At 41.6% G+C, this 23,384-nt stretch overlaps 1 protein-coding gene across 2 annotated transcripts in view; it reads right to left on the bottom strand.

The window, feature by feature from the left end:
* Positions 1–23,384, bottom strand: part of SLC35F1 (solute carrier family 35 member F1) — a 408,883-nt gene that overhangs the window by 169,149 nt on the left and 216,350 nt on the right. The window lies entirely within an intron of this gene.

Genomic DNA, 23,384 nt, shown 5'->3' with positions numbered 1-23,384 from the left:
AAAATATTATTTTCATCACTCCTTTTACTCCAAGAAACTTCCTTATCTGAACTGGCCTCTGGCTTCAGTTTATCTTTCCATTCCTCATCCCCACTCCCACCATTTGACTTTTTCTTCCTCCATGTTCCTTCTTTCTTCTGCCTCTCCAATATTCCTGCCCTCTTTCCCTTCCCCCCCCACCCCATATTCTCCCTCAGCATCCTCATCATTTTCTCCTTCCTGCCCATCCAGTCCTGGTTCGTTGTTATCTCTTTGCACTTCCGTTCACTTCAACCTAGATAAAGAACATTCAAGTGTTACTTGCTCATGCTTCCAGCTTTGTTACAAGACAATCTACACATGCAACCTAGACATCATTTTTTGAAAAATTTACCCTCGAGATGACTTTACTGAAAACATATCCAGAGACTATTTTGTCCCTACGGTTGTGCTAATGCCAAGTCTATTCCATATCTGTGTCCTGCTCCAGGGGAGCGGAGGACACAGGGAAGGCAGCATGTCAGTGTGAAACACTGTTCAGCTAGGGCGAAAATCTTTTTTATACACAATCATCTCCAAATATTAAAAATCTTTCAATATTGCTTCCCTCTTCCTGCCATATCTCCCTCAGAGTGGCTGAATATTTGGCAGCTGTGAAGACCTAGGCTACAAATATCCCTTTCTTAGTAACCTCGAGTGTCAGATTTGTTTCCCCCTTTCTCAAGCAATCCTCCTACTACTGTGTCCTGGTGCCAGCCATGGTATGAAACAACCAAACAGGCCCAGGGAAGCACAGGTTGTTGTACAGCACCTTCTCCTCCTTTCCCTGCTCATCTCTCCCTCCCAAACCACCCCCCCAACAACAAAAAAAACCAAACTAAAACAAGCAGTCTGACAGAGAGAGAACAACCTTCGCTGTGCTAGATCCTGCACGCTTACAGGAGGTTTTTGGATTAGTGGAATCTAAGATCTTATTGTGCCATTGCACTCCATATGCTTTATGAAAATATGCTTATGAACGTGAACATGATGTAACTGGAATATGCTTTATGTGAGGTATCATTACAAAGCTTATAATCTACTAGGTGTGTCCATCCTATTTGTTTGCATATATTATTTCTATGTCCGGAATTAGGAGAATCAGATACAAACTTGTATCACTGATGTAAACATATTAAGTAGAGGCCATTAAGAGTGCTCCAGAAACAATCAGTTGTAAATGGCCTTAGTTACTTGAAAGCCTTCCTGTGTATATGTGGGCCAGCCCATGGGGAATGGAGACTTGGGTTCTTACAGTGACATGTGACCATGTCACCTGATAATGAAATCTCTTAAATCTAGTATTTTTCCATTTAGAAGGACGAGTGGGGACTCAGAGAGATAAAGGATTCTCGCCTTGTGCCAAAGCTATAAAAGGGGGTGAAGCAGGACAAAGGGGGCTGCCAGTCATGAGAAAATCCCTTCTTACCACCTGAGATGTCTGCTGGAACTAACAAGGACTGTACCAGGGAATGGATTGGACCCAGACTAGGAAGGCATCTAAGAAGCTTATGGGAACATCTCTGAGGATGAGATATTATTGCCTGTAATCAGTTTCTTAATGTATTAGGCTTAGACTTGCGTGTTTTGTTTTATTTTGCTTTGTGACTTACTTTGTTCTGTCTGTTATTAATTGAAACCACTTTTTATACTTAATAAAATCACTTCTGTTTATTAATAAACCCAGAGTAAGTGATTAATACCTGGGGGGAGTCAACAGCTGGGCATCTCTCTCTATCAGTGTTACAGAGGGTGGACAATTTATGAATTTACTCTGTATAAGCTTTATACAGAGTAAAACGGATTTATTTGTGGTTTGGATCCCATTGAGAACTGGGGTGTCTGGGTGCTGGAGAGGTAACCTGATGAGCTATTTTTGGTGAAAGTCCATAGCTTTGAGGGCAAGTCTGGCTCAACAAGGCAGGGTTCTGGAGTCCCAAGCTGGCAGGGAAAATGGGCTCAGAGGTAATTTCAGCACGTCAGGTGACAGTCCCAAAGGAGTCTCTGTGACCAAAGCTGTCACACATGTAACCACTCCTTCCACCCTTACATCTTTCACTGAGATACAAAACATGCCTCTGTGAAATAAAAATATCCAACTGGGATGGTTTCACAGGATGGCTGGGCCCTGTGATTAAAAACAGATCCAGCTCCCCTGTTCTAGGGCAGGTGCTCACAGCTGAGCCAGTTAAGGGGACAGGGCTGCAATTGGACTATAGCAGTCAGAGGGAGCTCACTGAAGACAGAGTTACAAGGAACTGTGCAGTAAAGATGCAGGGAGAGAGGGTCTCTGAAGAAGGGACTGGGACTGGTTAAGAAGACCCAGATGGAAGGTGTGTTTATCCTTTGGAGAAGGGAGGCTGGGCCTTGCATCTTCTCCAGTTGCTTACACAGCAGAAAGAGATGGTTTCTTGGGGGCTTTCCCCAATTTAAGACTGGGTTGAAGGTTTTTTAAAGATTTTTTTATTGTTAATACAAAACTACAGACCCAAGAAGGGTTGCAAGTGGATGAGCAAAACTGCAGGCAGTTCAATTTAAGGAGCCCTGAAGAAGAGGAAACTGAGGCAGACACTGTAGAGGCACTCCTGGCCGTGAGAGAGTGGTTGGGTGGTGACCACCATGTTAAAGATGGCAACAGAAGAGACTAACATTAGTGCTAAAGGAACCACATATCCATAATTCTTGCCACGGCTGCCCATTGATGAGAGACTGTAAAATTTGAAGTCTCACTGAAATTTAGGCAGATCCATCTCCTAGACACTTGTAGTCCTTTATCCATTTAGACGTTTCTTCAATTACTGTCTTTTCTCTAAAAGGGAGGGTCATGCAGTAGCATCCTCTCGCTACTCTATGCTAGGTGCCTTAATAGGTGGCGCTTGAATTGAGTAGTTAAATGCATGCAGATCTGCATGCATATGTACTCGGTTGATTTCACACAGGCTGTGGAATGGTTGCTTGCCTTCTCTAACCTTGATATATTCCATATATGACCACAGCAAACATCACATAGATACAAACACATCTACAATAGAACTATTGTGGAGGCAAGTGTAGCTCAGTTTTTATTCTCATACTCAGGAAAGTGGACACTAATTTTATCACTCATGGAAGGTTAGCAATAGTGGTTTTTGGTCCACATGGTGGGCCACTGCTGGACACCACTAATCTTGGAAGATCCTTTTTTTTTTTATTATAGTAATTGGAGATATACCTATCTCCTAGAACTGGAAGGGAACTTGAAAGGTCATTGAGTCCAACCCCCTGCCTTCACTAGCAGGACCAATACTGATTTTTGCCCCAGATCCCTAAGTGCCCCCTCAAGGATTGAACTCACAACACTGGGTTTAGCAGGCCAATGCTCAAACCACTGAGCAGCATGATGATGTGGCCATCATGAGCAGCGTGTGCATAACTCAGACCTTCGTTTTCTACCTCTCCAATATATGTCACCTTGGATTGACAGGCTATCCCAAATCTCACATAGAAAGTAACTGGTTAATTTGGCAGGGCTTTATGTCAGAACCATTGCCATCCACCGGATAAGCTTCAGTTCTGTCTATGTAGAAGTGAAATATTTTCCAACAGCTGGTTCATTAACATTTCATCCTGCATGATACCAAATTCACAAGTGAGAATTCTTCTCTTAAGACATCTATACAACTGCCTACAGTCCTATTTATAGGATGTCCTCTACTTCTGAATGTAACGTTTGGTAACAATATTAATGGCTACTTAGCAGTTCTGCTGATGTTTTCAGTACAATTGCACATTCTGTGTTGGTTTTTGTAGCTACAGATGGGTCAGTGTTCAGTTAATTCTTTGTCCTCAACCCCTAGGTGATGCAGTAGAATAACTTTTCATCTCTGCTAAGTATTTAACACTTGCATTTGCTATTAATAGGGATGCCAAACCTCCAGGACTGGCTGGGAGTCTCCAGGAATTACAGATTAATCTTTAATTAAAGACTGTCGTGTGATGAAATCTCCAGGAATACATCCAATCAAAATTGGCAACCCTAGCTATTAAACATCCTTAAATCAACTCTTACTACTGCCTCCACCGCACAGCTGGAATTCCCATTGGAGACAGAAAAGCAGTTACAAGTGCAATGGAATTAGAGAGGGGCAAGAATCAAGACTACTCCTCTGAAAGTACACAAACTTTGGGAACAGTCTGGATGTGGATCAGAATATTATCTCTAAATAGAATTTACCTTTTGAATATAATCAATGTAAATAAAACTCGTGTGCCCAGAGTCACTGAATACCTTAAAGCACTCTAACAAAAAAGTCTGTTATAAGTAGTGCTACAGAGCAACAGGAAGTTCTTCTCTAACCTAGGAAACGAAAACTAAAATCATATAGCCACACCCTGCTGCAATATATCATGCAGTCAGAAACAACATGGTCAAGCCCTACTGTTTTTGCTTCCCTCCCCCCTGCATATTCCATCTCCAAAGTAAGAGTGCTACTGAGTAGGGTGGCTCAAGGGTGAAAGGCTGAAGTCTGTTAGCCTCATACTTGCCATTGATCCTCTTTATAGTGCAGTTTCCTTTTTTGCTTCCCACCTTTCTTTTGTTTGAGTCTTGCTTGTGAGCTTGATCACACAGCTTTCTGACTATACAGTACTGCACTGGTTGGAAGGTGGGGGAAGGTGTCCTACAAGGTCTTTTCCATTTCTCATTTCTATTATTTTCTATTTAGAGTGTCAGCTTTTCTGTGCAGGGACTCTCTTCTACAATAATGAACATAGTGTTAACATTTAACAAATATTATGAATCATTAAATGGTCATGCCTTTATTGAACATAGAAAAAAATCACGTTGCCCTTAAATTGCATCAACACTCAAAATACTGGACTGTATAAACAAGATTGAAGGTTACGAATAGCTAGTCTGTCCATGACTTCCATATCCACTTTGTCTTCTTAATTGCTAGTGCTGCAAACTCATGCTGGGATTAGAAAGTTATATTGTGTTCTTCCTCCAGTCAGAACTTGGTTTATCATTTTGTGGATGGCATGTGAGGCAGAATAGAACTCAGCCTGCTCTTTGATAGCTGCTCTGGCTCTGCAGCATAAACATTAATCAATACTTGTATTTAATATACTTGTATTTAATAATGTGCAGAAATGGCTCAAATGAACACGGAATGCAGATCTCCTGAGTAGGGAGAGCCATTCTATTAACTGTAGTTTCTTCTAAGACTGTTCACCACTCTTCAAAATCTCTTACCCCAAATACAGAAATGTCTGCTTGAATCATAAGTGGAAGGCTTTACTCTACCAGCTCCACTCCTCACTAGTGAATCAACAATGAACCCTGACAGAGGGCTGGTTTCAGGGAGCGAACTGAATAAGAGAAATTAAAAGTGTGAACAACATAACAGGCTGCTGGTATCTGAACGCCTTCAAATGAAGATGTGTTATTCTGTTTGCTTGGCTGGGCAGGAAACTTTTCCTGACCCTTTAACACAGGGACAACACAAATCTCTTTTTTTTTTTTAATTGGTGGAAATGTCAGCCACTATCCAGAAGCAACAACAACACACTGATATGGAATGATGCACAGATTGGTTGGCCCCAGAAGCAAAGTTAAACACTTTCATTGTGCAGAAAATGCTTTATGGGACAACTTTTCCAATTCATTTTTAGTCTTCCTACCAACAGTGATTTAATACAAAGTACTTAGCTCCAGGATTTAGACAAACTCAGTAACCTCTCTTTCAGTTTTAGGGTAATACTTAAACTGTGGAAAACTAGGAAATATTTTTATAAATGTCATATGCCCCTCAGTGTGTGTGTGATATTATCTTGCCTGAAAGCATAATTAGATCAATAATTAGATTTGCTAGAAGCTGGGAATGGGAGACAGGAGACGGATCACTTGATGATGACCTGTTCTGTTCATTTCCTCTGGGGCACCTGGCATTGGCCATTGTTGTAAGGCAGGATACTGGGCTAGATGGATCTTTGGTCTGACCCAATATGGCCATTCTTATGTTCTAAAAAGGTTAAAGAAACCAGGCAGAAAAGGTAAAATCACAGTGACCTAGATAAGGCGTGTCCCCTCAAACACAATAGCCAGGTTTACAGCCATGAGGAGTCCTCAGCCCCAACCCTGTCAACAGGGCTGTTTGCCAAGACTGAGAATCTGAAGAGATCAAAAGACACTGGTCACTGAAAGGACCCACCCTACAGAAAAGGAGGAAATTGTCTCTGGCTGCAGACTGACACAGAAACACTGACTGTGAATTAGAGGTTTGCAGTGGGGAAGCTGTAACTTGGCCACCAAGAGAAAGGAGTATACAAAGGCTAAGTCAGCTCTACCCAGGGGCCTGAAGGGGTCACCAAGTTCAGGAAAGCATTTTTATTTATTTTAAATCCATTTACTGAGGGCTGTGTACTTTTTGCGTATAAATCATACTTTGTTTTGAAGAATCTGCTTTTGTGCTCCTTCATACTGTTACTGTCCATGGGTTTCCGAAGGGAACTCATGCAAGTGCCAAGTCCATTGGGCCTGCTGTATCACACGGTTGGTAACTAGCGTGGCGTAACCAAATGTCCAGTTGGATCACGGGGTCCCACCCCAAAGAGGAGTAGAGGCATGGGCCTGCCACTTGAAAGGGGACTGAAAAGTGTCTCTGAAGGGGCAGCCTACCCAAAGACTGTGGCACAATCATTGAAAAGAAATTAGTTTCTTGTCTGTGGAAAATCTATTGCTTTCTTTAGAGAAAGCACCACCAAACAAATCCAACAATTACTTAATATGTTCTTTGGGTACTGTGCGTCCCTTTTTAAAGTCTCAGTGTTGCTGAAACATATAATATTTCAGAAACACTGTGTTTTAACTGCAATATTTTTCTAAGCTCTTTTTGATGCTTCCAGCCATACATACAGAGTATGTCACAAAGAGAACAGCTTCTTCTGTCAGCCATCAGTAGCACACATCCATGAAGCAAGTGCTACTCATTCATAAGATGAACAAAAGTAGTAGGTTTTGATTGGGGGGCGGGCCTCAGTAAGCAGCATCAAAGAGAGACTCACTACAAAAACATTAAAGAAGGAAAGAGGCTTTAGGTGTGTTTCCTCAGTTTTGGAGCCTACTCATACTATTTGTGTATTCTATTTCTCTACCCATTATCTCATTTAAAAGTCTTAATACAGCAAATCACCATAAGCTCTTTCCCTCTTCCCACTCAGGCAAAGGGGGGCACCTCATTCTCCACTGGTCCACATTAAGACTTTGGAATTTAAAATAATTTGAAGATTTTCTACTCTTCTGCTGAATAGCTCACACTTATGATTCTCCTCCAATGATGCTTGGAAGAGGCAAGTTAAGACCTATTTCTTTGATATCTTGCTGCCAACTGAATTCAGTGCTGTATTATAATCATAACTCCTTCTAGATGCAGCATAAATCCATTTCAATCTAACCAACACTGGTAATTTATTGGTACCAGTTTTACTCATGATATGGCAGCAATATCTTGAACAGCGGGACAGAAAGCCAGAATCACACCCAAGCCATCTAGTGGAGGCAGCTACCCATAAATATGTTGAGTTTGATATATGGTGTTTTGAAAGAGATACAAGCAAATAATTCTTTATAAACTCTATCCTCATCCCAGGATAATCTCAATATCCTGCCATTCTGCAATTTTAGTATAATCACAGCTCAGCATCATCTCATCCTCTAAACTCTAAGCACTGCACTACCATTTGGAAAACTGAAAAGCCACACACTGTGTTAGAACTCCCAAAAGAAGACGAAAGCTGTGAGACAATATTAGAATGGCTTATAAAGTAGAATAATTCACAAGGGGCTTGATTCTGATCTCATTTACGCCAGTGTAAAGGAGTTAATGCTACTAAAGTCAAGGGAGTTACATCAGTGTAAAACCAGTGAGAGAAGAGAAGGCAGCCGAAGCGTGGCACAGGAAGCCGTTTTATTCTGCTTAAAACTTCTGTGCCTGCAGTTGGTATGTGCTGGTTTGTTTTCTTTGCTACTTTGACATATTTGTGTTTCTATAATTGTTCTTCCTCTCCCCCTCGTCCCCCAGTTATCAGTTATGTGGACACTGGAAACCCTAAAGGTAGAAATTCCAATAGCAAACCATTCTAAGGTTAGCTTCTCAGCCCCTGGCACTTACACCCATACATGACATATAGCTGTTAGATTTCCTCAGGTTCTCATGCAATTCAAATTTCCATATTGTTACAGTTTCCTGGTTTATTCTGCTTTGTGTGGCTTGTTTGGCAGAAGAATTTTGCAGCAGTGCATTTGGGGTGCCAGCCCTTGTGCCCTGTAGCTGCGGAACCCTGCAGGCAAGACAATAGATGGACAACCCAAATCAGTGACTGGATCCCCAGAGACCACAAGCAACTGCTTGGCAGAACAAAAACACGTTGGGCTGATCCCAGGCGGGGGCGGCTCTAGACATTTCACTGCCCCAAGCACGGCGTCATGCCGTGGGGGGCGCTCTGCTGGTTGCTGGTCCCGCAGTTTCAGTGGACCTCCCGCAGGCATGCCTGCGGAGGGTCCATTGATCCCGCGGCTTCGGTGGACCTCCCACAGGCGTGCCTGTGGAGGATCCACTGGTCCACCGGAGCCACCTGCTGCCCTCCCGGCGATCGGAAGAGCTCCTCCCACGGCAGGCCGCCCCAAGCACGCGCTTGGCGTGCTGGGGCCTGGAGCTGCCCCTGATCCCAGGACAAAACTTTGGCCAGAAATGGAAAGAACATGCTCGCAACAAAACGGAATGGTGTTGTGTTGACTTGCGTTCATGGAGGGACAGACGAGGACAAGCCAGACAAAGGTGACAAAAGGGATATCATTACAGCATTCAGTTTGAACACCAGACCAGTACAACTCTTCTCCATAATAGTAAAATCCCTTTTATGACCTAACATCAAAGTGGGATTACATTCTGAACTGCTTATAGGGGCAACATATTGTGCTAGTGATATCTGACCCTTTTTTGCTGAATCCAATGACCTACAAAAGTGGCTGAAGGGTTTGAATACTCAACCCTCATTATTTGTTTTGGGAAATGCTTACTTCCATTGGGTTATTGACAATTCTATTTTGAGCACCATCCAGGTCAACTTTCTTCTTAACAGAGTCCCCCTCTTCTCTTTTTTACTTGGTCTCATTTCATTGCTAGGTCCCCATTGCATCTCTTACAGCATACCTTAGACGGTGAAAACTCCTGGTACTTTTAATTCCAGAGATTTGAAAACTACCAGTCCCTCAACATAACTCAATATCTGCCAGTCAGGGTCTGAGCCTGGCAGATTCTCTCCTGACCTGAGTCTTTACCAGGTTAGCAGCAGTCTATATATTAGTTTCATAGTATGGTGGAAGAACAGGCTTTGAGGTAGTAATATACTTCAGAGACTGAGTTATTTATTAAAATATTATAAGGATGTATTTTGAAAGGAAAGAAGGATCTCATTTGGAGACTGGTTACCGTTAACACAGATTAAAATTGATGAAAGCATGTATTTCATTTGAGTGCATGGTTTTACCAAACTACTTTACTTGAGGGCACTTTAATGTATTAATATAAACAGCAGAAGAAAAGAGATCACTATCTTAAAAATTCTAGTCTGAGTTCATTAGGAATTTCATGTTCTTCTGTGACTATCAGACCCGCTTTATTTGAAGTGTTTGAATATGGACGTAGCACCCTAACTTTAGGCACCCATCTTTAATTTTGACTTTTCTGTCACTCTATCTCAGGAAGAAAGGGAAAGTAGTATGGTTTGAAAACCCAAATGTCAACACAAAAATAGGATGCTGCTGCTGCTGCAGTATGGAAGAGCTCTTACGTCCCAGTGTTACACCAGACCTAAATAGAGACATACCAGGAAAACAGACATTTCTACAATATCTTGTCACATTCACCTTACACGTATATGCGGCGCCTGAGAAGTTGAATTAATAGGATGCTTCTAAAACCTTCTTTATGCCAACTAAAGCAACTGGCCAGTTATCTTTGAAAGCTGGGGCTACAGATTTCTGATAATTTTCAGTCTGGCACACATGAAAGCCTCTCAGATGTTCTGTTTGATTTGATACTGTCTATACCTAAAGAGAAAGAGAGAGAGAGAGAGAGAGAGAGAGAGAGAGAGAGAGATTTTGCATCTATTTAGTAAGTGTTTTCCCCTATGCATTCTTACTTTTACCCATTCTTACGTGTGCACTACACAGGGTAGAAATCCTGCAAGATGGCACATACAAGCCTCTCAACCTCCACACCTCTTCCAGCAAGACAAATTTTATAGCAGAAATCTTCTGTTAATACATTAAAGCATCTGTATCAGCTTATGATAATTTACATAAGTGATCACGACTTCCAAGAATAAAACACTGAAAGCAATGAAGAGCAAGCAGATTTATGTGTGTAAGTGCTGTTAACAGTTAATGGAGTTGGCACCTATAATATATTTATTATATTAATCAACTATTCTCATCATGTTAATTCTCAATGATTACATTAGGCAATACCCTGTGTAATTGTAACTGTTATAAGGTTAATATTTAAAGGCCTCTTTTGCTTCTGACAGTGGCACAAATAAACCTTTCAGAGCTGCAGAATCATAGGCAATAGCCATAACTGGACAGTGAAATAGCAAAGCTTGGATACCACCTAACCCCATAAGAATTTTACTCAAATATTTACATAAAACTCAAATGAGTGAAGTTCACCCCTGTGGAGAAGGTCAATACAAGCCTCTCCACCACTTAAGTCCTAACTGAATCCTTATTTTGAGATCTACAATGTTATACTTATAAGAAGCACATGGAATCTTTATAGGGGAGAAGGCAAAAAAGCCGAATTTATTGAGAATACAACAGTTAGAATATGCTTTTCAATCACACACACATACACACCATGCACACAGTCCTGCCAGTTGATGCTTATAGTTACCAGTCCAGAGTCTGGATCAATCTAGTGGCCAGCCAGATTGGTTGCAGAGAGAAGCCAGGCTCTGTCGGTCATGTTCCGATGCGCCTGGAGTAGTGGCAAGACAAACCGAAAGTCCCATGGCAAAGCATCCTTTTCCTCTGTTGAAGTCTGTGTATTTTGCTGTATCAGTTTCTGACTGGTTACTTGTGTAATCTTTTGATGTAAACATTCCAATACACCTCTGAGAGGGTCATCCTGTCCTGGTTTCGATTTAATCAATTGTCCTTAGGGATGCCAACCTTCCCTCAGGGTCGTCAGTCTGCCTTTCCTTCATTATTGATCCATGTTGATGGTGACCTTAAGTCTCTCCACTTCTTCTTACTTGACCATTTGGTGATAACAATGGCCTTCACACCTTATCTTCTCCTGATGCATACATTCCTCATTCAAACAATCTTTTACAGAGACCTTCAAAGGTATACAGGAATTTTTATGTTGAGCAAGAAAAGGTATTGTAAATTAAACCTTGCTAAGTTTCATAACCAAAACAATTCACACTGAGGTCCAGGCCTCCAACGTTCATCTAATCTCCTTAATATAGACACAATATGTCTCTTACTTACTAAACCTCAAACAAAGAAATGTATATTTAACTGGAGTGCCTAATTTGTAATACATATAGGAAACCATAGCAGACATTATAACTTATCCTAAAACAAAGGGGTGACCATAATCAGTCATAAGGATTGTTCTGATCTGTCCCTGCCTAGGGTCAGTACAGACACTAGCAGTCTGTCAGATGCATTTCTACCAATGTCCCAGAGGGTCATTTCTTTCTGCTATTCAAAAAGGGTGGCTGGACAGATGAAATCAAATCATACATTAATTCTCATAGTACAATTATAAAATCCTGCTTCTACATGAGTGGAATTTAAGTGGTACCTAGGCTTTATGCTGGCCCCCTGCACATGGGTGAATTTCACACACTGAAAATTACTGACCACTTGCAACTCCCTCTGACTTCAAGGATGCAAGTGGTCAGCAACATTCCTTATGGTTTTGAAAAATTAAACATCAACTCATTAATAATCATAACTGGCAACATAATGAACTTCTGGCCTTTGATCACCAAGATGACCTGAAAAACTTTAGGCCTTGAATCACAGACTAAAGTTTAAGGAAAAGCAACAAAGTTACAGTGGGAAATTGCTATTAGAATAAAGCATTAGCCAAGAGGTTTTAGTCTTCTGTCTTCTACTATCTATTATCTAAATTAGGAAGGACTTTTTTCCAAATGGTTTGAGCTCTTCTGTGAAGGTCAGAGGTGGCTCAGCAATTTCCTTTTCACTGCACTGGTTGTTCTGTCTCCTCCTGCCACTACTTTCTCCAGGTCATCCTCTTCTCCTTCCTGTCACCTTAGCTTTGGACAATGAGAACTGAATCTTAGAAACACTTCATTCCTTCATCAGTGCACTGAAACCTATCTTTAATGGCCACCCAAGGGGCTCACCAAAAAAAAAAAAAAAATTAACTGCTTAACAGAAGTGACCTTGTAATAGAAATGGAACAGAAATGTGTACTTCAATATGCTTGGGGAATCTTTAGGACAATCTCTGAAGACAGGAGATTTCCTAAATGTTTCCTTTTTCCTGTATGTTTCACTGTGCTGTAATTCTTATAAATGGACTTCCACTAGTGAGCTTGTATCTAAACAAATTTGTGTTTTTTTCTCTCTTTCATACACACACAAGTAAACGGTGTAAGGCTGTTCCCTGAAAACACAGATCTTTCTCCTCCCCTTACATACAGTTGCAGTGCATTTCCATGGCACTGGAGAATCTGCTGCTATGATTGCAAACACAAACAGCACTTTTCATCATCATATTTTTTTTAAACAAGAAGCATGTTGAAAAACAGTAAAATAAAGTGCAAGGAGAAGCCCATAGGGCTCTTATTTAGATTGCCCCTGAATTCAGTCTATTCTAGGCAGAATCAGACATTTTTTGAAGTAACTTGTCAACAGACATCCTACCAAAGAGCTCTTTATGGGAAAAGGTAGGTTATTCCTAAAACCCATAATACTTTCAGTTTTAAAATTGACAGGTGTCTGTTAACTTGAGACTTACTGTAGATTAGGCTATCTAGAGACCAGAGCAGGACTATTTCCAAAGCCTGTGATTTAGTGGAGGTGTATTTACATATGGTCTTGGTAGGGTGACCGGATCCGGACAGTCCTGATTTTGGGGTCTTTTTCTTATATAGGCTCCAATTACCCTCAACTTTCTGTCCCGATTTTTCAAATTTGCTGTCTAGTTACCCTAGGTTCTTGGTAGTTTATCTGGTGGTGAATGATGCAAAGTTGTAGACCCTTTGTCCAGCACAATGATGATTTTCTTTTTTGGAGGTTAATTAGTCTCCTAGATTTAAATGTAACTCAAAAATCTATGGTTCAGCTTTCAACTGTCCTCGTAGTATTCATGTAGAAGTCTGTCCCACTGAAACTACAGATTCCACATCAAAATCTCCATCTTAATGGGAATAACTAACATCATTTGCTTTTCCAGTCATGGATCTTGAAATGCTTTCTAATCAGTAAAGAATACATATTTGAACTAGGTAACATTCATTTTACAGATGGGTCAGCAGAGGGATGGAAAGGTTACATGACTTCCCTAATTTGTAGTTTCTCCATACACCCTTAGGCTTCAGACAATACACTACCAGCCCCCTTAGATAGGCAGAGTTTCAGCACCCCGGTAATACACTTAAAAAAAAGACAGCACACAGACTTCTGTGAGGTTGTTAACATTAGCTTTTACTCTATTGTAAATTAACTAGTTTGAGCTGTTAGCTCTTAAAGGAAAATAGCATATAAAGTAACTGACAGCTATCTGCCTCTTAGAGGAAATAAAGCTCTGTCATTTTCCATTGGTTCATCTCACTGCCAGCAAATTTTATGCCTGAAGCTCAGGACATTATAAATACAGTAAAGTGGTAAAACTGGATTCCACTACGTGATAAATGTCTTTGGATGAAATGAGCAATAGTTTTAAAAGTTTCCAATCAGCTTAGATCAACAGCTATCATTTTTCTAGGAGGTATACAGCATGCAGTAACAAGTGTGGGTAATTCCCAGAGGTGGGGTGGGGGAAAGCTCACCAGTGCCCTTACAAGTACATCTCTTGCTAGTTCCTCTTTGCCAAAACTGCATAATGGGCTAGTGCAGTTTAAAATTGTGGAGAAGCAAGTCCACAGACCTATTCTTACCAATATTAAGGGACAGTAAATATTGAAGAAAGCAAGCAGCATCACAGCTACTGAGACACTCATCACCTATAAAAACAATTCCAATTTAGGACTCAGATGGGAAGCAAGCTGAAATGTGACTGATTCATCAGGCAGAGAAGGTACATGTGACTTAATTTATTGTGGTCCTAGCTAGCAGCTGTGGTCCTGGAAAACTACATAGGAGCCCTAGAAAAAGAATACTCCTGCTGGAATTCTGCGTCATTGAGCAATGTAGAATTTCTGCAGAATTAATGTATCCCACAAAATTTTATTTTTTCAGACAGAATTTGTGATTTCCATCAAAATGCTGACTTTTCTGGTTTTGCATGTTTCAAATGTATTAGTTATGTATACACGCAATGTCTTTACCCACACATGAGCCTGAACCCACCCATGCCCTTTGCTCCCACCTATCATTGCACACCTCCACCCCAGCACTCCCACCCACACCTGGCAAGGGGCATGCATGCCACCTCTGGAGATGGAAGGGTGCTGACTGGCGAACCATATACATGACCCAACCCCCGCCCTACCCCCCTACGCACTTACCTGAACACATACTACGCTGGATCTCCCTTCCTCAAGCTAACCACCCTCTATCCTACAACTAAACTACGACTAACCCTCACCAACCCTCCTCCCTCTACAGTGGCGTGACCTAAAAATCTTACAATACACAAAGAAGTTTGAACAAGACATGACAGATAGACACAAAAGTAACCTTAAGAATGCTACTGCCCTTTTAGGCTAGGCTGTTACAATACTTTTGTATAACATACTTTTGTATAATAACTTTGTTTAAATGAAATATTTAATTTAACTGCAACAGAAGATAACTGTAAACCAGGCCTGCACAACTCGTAAAGTGGCGAGGGCCACATTACTCCAAAGAAAACAGCTGAGGGCCGAACCCCCTCAGCCCCATGGAAACACCCCCCCACAGGACCTCTCAGCCCACGGAAACACCCCACCCTAGCACTGCCCAGCCCTGCAGAAACAAACCTTCCTTCCCCAGCACAGCCTCACCAAAACAGCTGTGGGCCAAAAAGGAAGGTTGGGGGTGGGGAGGTGATACTTGATTTTAAATTAACCCCCGGGGCTCCCAGCTGAAGAGGTGGCTGGGAGCTGTCAGGGGCAAATTAAAGGGCCCAGGGCTCTGGAGGCTGGGGGAACCCGGAGTTTTGCGGGGCTAGGGTAGGGATTTAAAGGGCTCAGAGCTCCTGCCACTGGGGGGAGCCCGAGCCCTTTAAATCCCAGTCACAGCCCATCCACTGTAGCTGCGGTGGGGATTCAAAAGGCTCTAGGCTGCCTGCAGCCACGGGGAGCCCTGAGCCCTTTAAATCTCAGCCTAGGACGGGATTCAAAGGGCTCTGGGCTGCCCGTAGCGGCGGGGAGCCCAGAGCCCTTTGAATCCCGGCCTTGGCTGAGATTTAAAGAGCTCTGGGCTCCCCGCTGCTGCGGACAGTCCAGAGCCCTATGAATCCCCACCGCGGCTCAGATTTAAAGAGCTCTGGGCTCCCCGCAGCTGCGGGCAGCTCAGAGCCTTTTGAATTCTGGCCTCAACTGGGATTTAAAGGGCTCTGGGCTCCCCACAGCTGCGGGCAGCCCAGAGACCTTTGAATCCCGGCCACAGCTGAGATTTAAAGAGCTCTGAGCTCCCGGCCGCTGCGGGCAGCTCAGAGCCTTTTGAATCCTGGCCGTGGCCACGACCTTTTGATTCCCTGCTGCGGGCCGCACAGTGAGCCTCCGCAGGCCGCATGCAGCCCGCAGGCTGTATGTTGTGCAGGCCTGCTGTAAACAAAGATACATCAATTTCTGTGTTAATATGCCTAGAAAGGAATCTAGTGTCAAAAAACATTTCCTGAATCTTATTTATTGTCTGTATTGTTATATATTACAAAATATATTACAAAATTATTGAAACTGGTGTGATTATATTGTGTTATTTTGACAAATAAAATATACAGAATTTTAAAATATTGTGCACAAAATTTTAATTTCTTTTGGCACAGAATTCCCCCCCCCCACACACACACAGTAAAAGAAACATCACAGTGATTATGTGTAATTTCAGAGCTCAGTAAAAAAGTTTTGTTGTGACTCTTCCCAGCTCTAAGAACTGTCTTACACATCTCCCATACTTCCCCAAATATGAGTGAGTCAGAATATTGTGACCTTACACATACCATTCTCTCATAAATTAAAAGGAACAGGAGATGTCACCCTCTCAGAAAGGGAAAAGATCAAAAGCACTGCAAGGAGGTGTGTGTATATGCCAAGGAGAAAAAAATTACATGAAGTAGCTAGTCATGGAACCAAGAGAAAATTTCACTTAATTATATAAGCTGCATACCAACATAGTGAAGGAAATTTTCAGATGTGCTGAGCCCTGGTCACAATCTTTGCTGGTGCAACTTGCAGTTGCAAATGTTGTGCTTGAATTTTCTTAAAATGTAAAATTTATTGCATGCATAACTCTAAGCACAAACACTTCTAATGACCTGACACCTACCCACAACCAAGCAGTTGAAGGGGCATGTAAAGGACTGGGATCTATTTTACAGCACCCTCTTCCGTTCCTGTTGGACCCAGGTTTGCTCTTGCTGAGCCAGCTCCCTCACTGGGGAAATTCTGTCTGGAGCCCTCTCACAGAATCCAGGGATCCATTAATTCCTCCCCACTTTTATTTCAAGCCTTCTTAAGAAAACAAGATCAAACCTTCACAGACTCTTCCCTCAGAGTCTGTACAGTGTAAGCAATTCCTTCCCCAAATCTGTCCTTCACCCTCTAAGACATCAACTCAAAATTTCCTGGCTCTTGCCTTACAGCCTTAGTAATAACAAGACTTCCCCCAGTCTCCCTTCTGCCCATTTGTTTCTTGCAGCAGTTCCTTGTTGTGATTGCTCTAGCCACTGCCCATTGGGCCCACAGCTTTCTAGCAGGTATTCCAACTCCCCCCCTCTGTTTCCTGCTGCCTTCTTTTATGAGGAACAGCCAATTAAGTTGCAGGTCTCATCAGCCAGCCAGCTGCTGGCCTCTGACCCCAGAGGAATGGTATCCTTTATACCTTCCCAGGGCTAGTGCTCAGGTTATTGTGTGGGACAAAGCTACAGGTTCAAAAAGTGACAGATACAAATTGTATAGATGCAAAGTTTTCACTTAATAAAGAAGTGGCTGATTTTTAGAAAATTAGAGCTAATAGGTACATTAAAAAAGAGGGATTTTTATATTAAATACACTGTGTTTGGTGCTTTTGTTATTAATTATTATTTATTATTATTAGTTTGCAGTAAAATAGCACCAAAGGACCACTGAGCTGGAAGGTATAATTTCCTGCTTAAGGAAAGGGCTGGCTCCACGCACCAGCGAAAAAAGCAGGTGCGTGGGGCGGCCAATGGAAAGGGGCAGCATGTCCGGGTCTTTGACGGTAATTCGGTGGCGGGTCCCTCAGTCCCTCTCTTCCTCTTTGAGCTGCCGCTGAAGAGGAAGAGAGGGAGCAAAGGACCTGCCACTGTATTGCTGCAGAAGAATGAAGTGGTGTGAATGAGCTGCCGCTGAAGTGCCACTGATCGACTATCTTATTTTTTTTTTCTGTTTCACCACTTAGGGTGGCAAAAAAGCTGGAGCTGGCCCTGCTTAAGGAAACATGCCTGTGGTAGCTCTGATGAGCTGTATCACCAAAAATAGAAGTGTGGCTGCAGTGGGAGGGACCAGCGGCCTAAAATCTGATCCCATCCAAGGCACTAGGTATGTACTTTGGATGGCTAGCCTCTCCTGCTGGTCCTTCCGCCCTGTAGCTATACTATTTTTAGCATGGTAGCTCAATCAGAGCTAGCATGAGTATGTCTATTCACGCTAGAATTTATACCTTCCAGCTCCAGTACAGACATACCCTAAGACATTATTCTTGCCCCAAAGAGTTCACAATCTAAATAGACAATAGAACATAAGGAATAGGGGGAAGGATATAATGTATAAGTAGAGTGACCAATATGATGGTTTGCAAATATCCATCTAATGTAATGATCTGATTGTTGTTACATCTAAGTCTTTGGCCTGACTAGTGGAAAGTATTTTTAGTGTTTATGATAATTATTACACTCTTTTGGGAAGCTATGGATAGTGTTTTTATTTATATTTATTTCAAATCTATACCCAAGATAGGCATATGCAATTTACACTGGCTTCAAACTTCTTTCCAGCAAATTTCTGCCACCAGCCATATGCAAAAAATGGGTAAGAACCTGGGGGAAAAAATCTTTAAATTGCACCCTCAAAGTTTGTCCCTTAACTGTACCACTGCACACTGAAAGACCTAAGAAGTTTACCATTTCACTGAAGTCTGGTCTACAAAGGGTCCCAGTTTGGTAATAACAGCATTTGCTACTACATCTTTCCCCAGTCAGCAACCACTTCAAAGGAGATATTTGTGTGCCTGTGGCTAATTCTGACCTAGCCTCTTCAGGGCCCTGCTTTCATGTCTCCCTTCGTGATTTTCTACTTTTGGCTGCTATTTCAGAAGGTTCATTTCTCTGCAGCCTCTCAGAAGGGAATAATCCTCAAAGTTGTTGCCTCATGAAGCTTGTGGGGTACACAAGATATCAAGTGTAGATTGGTTACAACTTTCAGATGTTTGGATGCCTAAAGTGTATCCAAATGATCTGAAACTTTAAGGCCTGTCACTGCTCAGGTTTGTTCCCTGGGGGAAATTTTTGTTTCTCAGGGTCTTCTTGGATCTCCTGCTGTTCTGAACACTCAGATGACAGAAGTCACCAACAGTCTATCTTCGCTGGGCAAGAAAGACATATCTTTCCTTTTTAGATGGGAACTTCACCAGTTACTCCTACCCTTTTCACATCAAGACTGGATTACTACAGTGTAACACCTGAAGACAAATTAAAAACCTCAGCTAGCACGGAACATGGCTTTTTGCTTTGCCTAGTGGTGTTTCTCTCAGGGAGCACATTACGCTTAAGCTTTTAAATCTGTACTGGCTTTGAGTTTGTTTTCATGTGCAATTTAAGGATTTTCATGATTTTGATCATGGAACCCCTAAATGGTTTGGGTCTCTCTTACCTTAGAGACCTCAGCCAATGTTTAAAAATAATGACTAGTGATTTTGGGTATCCAACTTGAGGCACAGTAAAGGAGCCTTATTTTCACAGAATGGGTGCCCAGCCCCTTCAAAGTGGTCTCAAATCGGGCACACAAAATCACTAGCTGCTGTGGAAAATCGTGGCCGTCCTTTCTGCTTCTCTGACACTGTGCGTAGTGAGCCTTCAAGTGCAGCATATAAACTGATCCTATGTTTCTAAAGAAAGGAACCAGCACTGCTAGACTACATGTTTTTACTGTTTGCACCACAGGATCAGCATGTCCTTTCCTCACAACACATACTAAAGATAATCATTGCATTGCAGAAACCATTAACGAGAGTATAATAACGGGAAGTCCACAGTCAGGATTTTGTGTTTAAATTCCTATTTTATGCAAAAATTGAAAAAAGTATCATGGGAAGGAACCGAAATTATAGATAATTTGTCTATTACTAAAAATAAGTTCTGCTCTCTTAGTAAGGAGAGACCTTACATTTTAGGTACAAGTTAAGAATGAAACAGGTCTGGGTTTATTGCTTTTCCCTTCAGCACCAAGATAAATCTCTCCCTTCCTCCCTGCCTTTCAATAAAGTGAGACAGCATGACACCTTCTGACAGCTTTGAAAATGTATTACAGACTTGACACACGTTGATGGAACATACAATAAAAAAAATTAGGGCACTGATCTCATTTTGCTGCTTTTAATAGTTTAAAATTGCAATGTGTCTAAAAGGGTTTGTTCTTAGTATACACACAAAGTTAAAGGTGACAGAGGAAGGTGTCAGTTGCAGATTTCTGGAGAGTCAACTCAAGGTAACTCCTGGCCTGTGGGACAATGCTGTGGTGATAATCACAAAGAACTTGATGACCCAAGAGATGATCATAATGAATCACGTAAAGTAAAATGAAACCTCTAAGAAATAAGATGGATATGGTCTTCATGTAGGAGATAAATCAAGTCTGACCTTCTGATAAATAAATACTCTATCTACATTCACTACTTTCCAGCTGGTTTTCCTGCAATTCTTCCACAATCTCAGGATCTACATTTTGGTTGCAACAACTTGAGTTGTTGTCAATCATGTAATGACGACTTACTGAGAACAGAAGTCCTCCCAGCTGGGACACTGGAGTGACACAAAATGTGCTTTAAAGTGGCAGCCAAGGATTCCCCCAGGTGGATGAATCTTTGAGTTGTGTAAAAATGCGTTACATTTCTTACTTCCTCTGTGGTGTAGATGGCATGATGAGGATGGGTGGTGGTCCAGAGACCAATATCCTCTTAGGATCCTGGAACAGTTGAATGGATCATAAAGAAGATGTTTCTATTGGTGTAAATTTGAACAGCCCTTAGGCTGCACTAATTTATCATGGGAGCTGAATCAGGCTCATGGTGATCCTGGGATTATGGTGGACAGAGAGGTGTCATTACAACATCTTTGCTTCCTTACGCTTCAGGTGCGCCAACCTCCACTATAGAAAACCTGAGGATTGAGTGTATATATTGTCCAGGCCCCACTGTGACAGTATATAGGCACTTCACAAACCCAATGGTAGACATGGCCCTGCCCAAAGAGTTTACAAAGCCTTCGTCTGTGGTGTCTGAGCATGGGTCAGTGGTATAAATCAGAGTAATATGAAGAATCATCTTAAATTCCACTACAAGACACCTGCTTTAAATTGCTCAAAATTGTTTGTGGTACATCTCCAAAACCTAACAAAAGCTCACTGAAAAACAGAGATGTGTCCTGGTCACTAAACACATTTATCTCAAGCAAAGCTTCTTTTGCCTCTGTGACACACACAATTACAGATGCTTTCATTAGCATCAGCATCATCTGAGTAGTTTGCTTTTTTCCTCCTAGCTTCTCATACTGAGTCCGAATCCATGTTCTGTGGTAGAGACAGCAGAAGGAAGGCATGTTAGTCCAGCAGAGCAGGTTGTAAGCTGGAGAGAGGAGAAAATGAGAGGAAAGAAATGGAGGTGAAATCGGGGAGTGCAAACAAGGGGAAAAGGGAGAAAATGCCCCTAACATCACCATTTTCCTTGTATGTTGCTTGTCTATGGGTGGTTTTATGTCTTGCCTATTTAGACTGTAAGCTCTTCTGGGTAGGGACTGTGTCATCAGCTGTATTTGTACAGTGCCTAGCACACTTTAGTCACCAGCATAACAAAATAATAATAAATAATAATTATTATTATTATTGTTGTTATTATTATAGCATCAACACTCTGTAATACTTACGGGTAGTATCTTTTTAAAAAGAAACAGGAACTCAATATTATTCAATAGTGTTTACCCTGCATTCAAGGACATTTGCAAGAGGGACTTGAAAACTTTTAACACTGACACTGCAGCAAGCAACAGGACACACCAGAGGGCTGAATTGCAGGAGTCGAAGAGGCTGAAAGGAGGTGGTTGAGAGAGAGGAAATGAAGAGAGCAAAGAGGAAAGTGCAGCAGGCCTCAAGTGCTAGTAGTGTGCTGGCTTCATCCTCTGGCCCTTCACCTTACACCTGCATTATCTGTGGCAAAGGCTGTCACTCAGGAATTTGAGAGAGAACATGGGTGAGATAATATCTTTTATTGGACCAACTTCTGGTGCTGAAAGAGACAAGCTTTTGAGCCACACAGAGCTCTTCTTCAGGTCTGCAAGATGAACTGGACTTTTTAGCCACTTATGAAAGACACACAGTAACTGAACCACTTTGGCACTTACACCGTCATATTTCAAGACGAACGTCTGCCATTATTATCCTGCAGGACAGGAATTTAAAGGCTCTACTTATAACCAAAGGATAGAACTTCCGCCTTAACTCTGAATTTCCTTGCCTTTCGGAGTTTGTCAGACCACTAAATGTGATTTGAATATTATATGTTAATTTCCTATTGATTCAATCTTTGATAGTTTAAGAGAGACAAGAAAATGAAGAAGGGAAGAAACACTCCTCTGAGAGGTGAGAGAATTAAAATGATACCACTTATCATGTGCAGCACACACATGCTTAAGAGATTATGTTCAATAGGTTATATTTGCTATGCTTTGGTATGCACCCCACATTTTGTTCTTTACTCCAATAGATTAGTTAGTTAATGCATGAAATAGATTATCTTGGAATGAGCATATAGGGCTGTAGAACAACTTAATTGCTTTTTATAAAATCGGTGAAGCACATTAGCTTTGCATATTGTGCCATGGTTTACTGGTGAATTATGCTGATATTTAATTGAACTGTAATTAAATTACTCTACCACAAATAGTTTTGTTTAAGTTTTGAGACAAACTTTTGTTCAATCAGTTTTGCTTGGCTCAGTCTTCTTGTACAGATTTTTTTGGGGGAAAGGAGGGAGCAGAGGGAGAAGGAGGGTTAAGCAAGAGGGTTTGCAGATGCAACTCAGATATGAAAACCATCTGACATGGCAAAAGTGAGATGCAAATAAATCAAATGTTTAGTTTTTTCAAGACACAAGTGCAACATAACCTTTTTTCAGTTTTGTCAATAGTGACAGGTTTCCCCCCGTACACCTCTCTCCTTTGGGTCAAATACTGTTCTCCTTTTCACCTGTGCAACCCTGTTAATGTCAGTAGGGTTGCACAGGGGTACGGATCTGATCCAAAGCTGACTGAAGTTGGTGTGCATCTTTTGCTATCTTTGAACATCAGGCCAGACCCTAATTGAGAAGTGAATTTCCACTGTGTCTACTTTTTGGAACACAAAAGATGATACAGTATATAAAGTGTGTGTATATTTCTATATATACACATCATGCACAGAACTGAGCATGCGAAAATGGAAGTCAAGTTGAAGCCTGGATAAAAATTGGGTCCTAAATATTATATAACACAGGTTAGCTGATTTCTATTACATATTCAAGGGAAATATCAGACTTCACCAAGGTGTGCAATAGAATCATCTGATGTGCAGAATATGATCAGTGCTGTGTTATGGTACTTAAGAATGTTTACTTCTTTTGCTAATACTTGTTATGTACATTCAAGGATGTTTGAGAGATATCAATCTTATAACTAACGAGTGCTTGTGTTTAATTTATAAGATTGTATTATT

This window comes from Chelonoidis abingdonii, chromosome 3, assembly GCF_003597395.2.
Source record: "Chelonoidis abingdonii isolate Lonesome George chromosome 3, CheloAbing_2.0, whole genome shotgun sequence".
In the NCBI taxonomy this organism is placed as follows: domain Eukaryota; kingdom Metazoa; phylum Chordata; order Testudines; family Testudinidae; genus Chelonoidis; species Chelonoidis abingdonii.
This window is presented reverse-complemented; position numbering and strand designations above follow the sequence as displayed.